We start from the raw sequence: 2,120 nt of genomic DNA, 5'->3' as shown, positions 1-2,120 counted from the left end.
GAGCTAAGAAAAGTATATATTTTATACTGTGTACAATATAGATTGTTATTTTATACAATAAAACGGAAAAACTACGGTTGTTAGTTAATGTAAAGTGGTTTTTTTTGTTGTTTTAGAGAGAAATTTGAAACATATTAACAGCTTAATAGCATAAAATGAGCATGTAAAACTTGATTAAGACTGAGGGTTTGTCTGTGGGAAATTGCATTCTAAAGAACTGAACAGGATTATTGAAAGACAACACCAGAAAAAAATAATTAAAGCTCTGATAGGATTACTTCCCAAAAAATTATTCATTTTTCCTCTTTGCAACACTTTAAAAATAATATTTTTTTATATTTTGTTTTTACTTAATAAAATTATTTTCTGGTTTACAAATGGAAAGTAGCTTTTCTTATCCGTAGAATTCTTAGTTTTGCTTTACCACTATGAACCCTAAGTTTCCTATTGTTACTTCATGATAAGTTCTTTCACAAGATATGACTACTAAATGGAAACATCAAAAGTATGAAAAAAAAAACCCTATCAGTAGTTGCAAGTCTATTCATATTCAGTTCATCTCACACTCTTCAATTACTAGTTTTATTGTCATCTTTTGTATCTTCTTCCACTGATATATTTGATGCCTACATATTCCTTTTTCTGTGGCTGGACCCATATTGTGAAACAAACTGACTGGAGTTTAAGTAAACCTCATTCCCCATAACTTAGTAACAGACTCAAAACATTTGTTTATTATGGCTTTTTAATTGTATCAGATGCTTTGATTTTTATTGTTTTTAACACAAACACATTATCTATCTATCTATCTATCCACACACATTTTCATTTTTTTTTCATTTCATTTTATTAGATTTCTATACCGCCCTACTCCCGAAGGATTCAGGGCGGTGCACAGCCAAACAATAAAAACACATACAATACAAAATTTAAAAAATAGAATAAAATCAAATAATTTTGGCCCCGACAAATTTAAAACCCCAAACATTTATATAATGAGATAGATAGATAGATTAGATAGATAGATAGATAGATAGATAGATAGATAGATAGATAGATAGAACGAACACACAAGTTGGTAGAATCCTTTCCTAAATTGACTTCAAATAAGCTTTTGATTTTCCTTCAACCACAAAAGATTTAAAAGTAATTCCTACATGTTTAAATGCCTTGGTCTGTTTGGTGGTAGTATTGTCTGTCAATGAGTATGGCTAACAAACCTTTTAGTAAACACTTCTTTTATTTTTTTAATAGTTGATTTGCAAAGCTTCCTTTCAATAAAATGCATCAGCCCAAGGATTTGACCTATTTATTTTCTTCATCCTAGAGGAGCCCAGAAGAAAACAAAACAAGGCTACTACAATAAAGCAACACTCAATAATGGATACAAAAATAATGCAAATTTCATTTTAACAGAAACAAAGTAATAGCTAATCTATAAGTTATGCTTATTTGCAATTGTCTTGGTAAATATGATTTTACTTTAAAAAATTTATATATATGATGGGGAGGAGGCAGTTAACATCCCTTCAGAAGAGTTCTATAATTAGAAAATGTTCTACTGCTGGCAACTGCGGAAAAATTGAACCATCTGAGATTTTGAACAATTCCAGCCCAATTTGTTTTACTTTACATTCATAAATAGTTTAAGGGGCAATTGAATGTCAATGTTTACAATGAACTTGTACCATAGTATTTTTAGGAATAGTGCTATTTAGTCCTGTTTAGCTTTCAGTTTAACTAGGAACCCCATCCTTCACTGGTTAAAGTATGTCACCTTATTTTATTATTTTATTTATTTTATTAAATTTATATACCGCCCTACTCCCCAAGGACTCAGGGCGGTGAACAGCCAAAAAATAAAAAACATAGATTACAAAATTTAAAAGTATAAAACCACATTAAATAATTTGGCCCGGGGCAAATTAAAACACCCCCAATACTTAAGAGAAATTTAAAATTTACAATTTAAAAAGTTAAAAGGGAAAAAGTTAGGCCAGGCCAGCCTGTTGAAATAAAAAAGTCTTGAGGGTGCGGTGGAAGGTCTGTAGATCCAGGATCCTCTGTATCTCCAGGGGGGAGCTCATTCCAGATAGCAGGTGCCCCCACAGAGAAGGCTC

Source organism: Pituophis catenifer, unplaced genomic scaffold (assembly GCF_029215685.1).
Source record: "Pituophis catenifer annectens isolate HBS135680 unplaced genomic scaffold, rPitCat1.0.hap2 SCAF_3, whole genome shotgun sequence".
Taxonomy (NCBI): domain Eukaryota; kingdom Metazoa; phylum Chordata; class Lepidosauria; order Squamata; family Colubridae; genus Pituophis; species Pituophis catenifer.
This window is presented reverse-complemented; position numbering follows the sequence as displayed.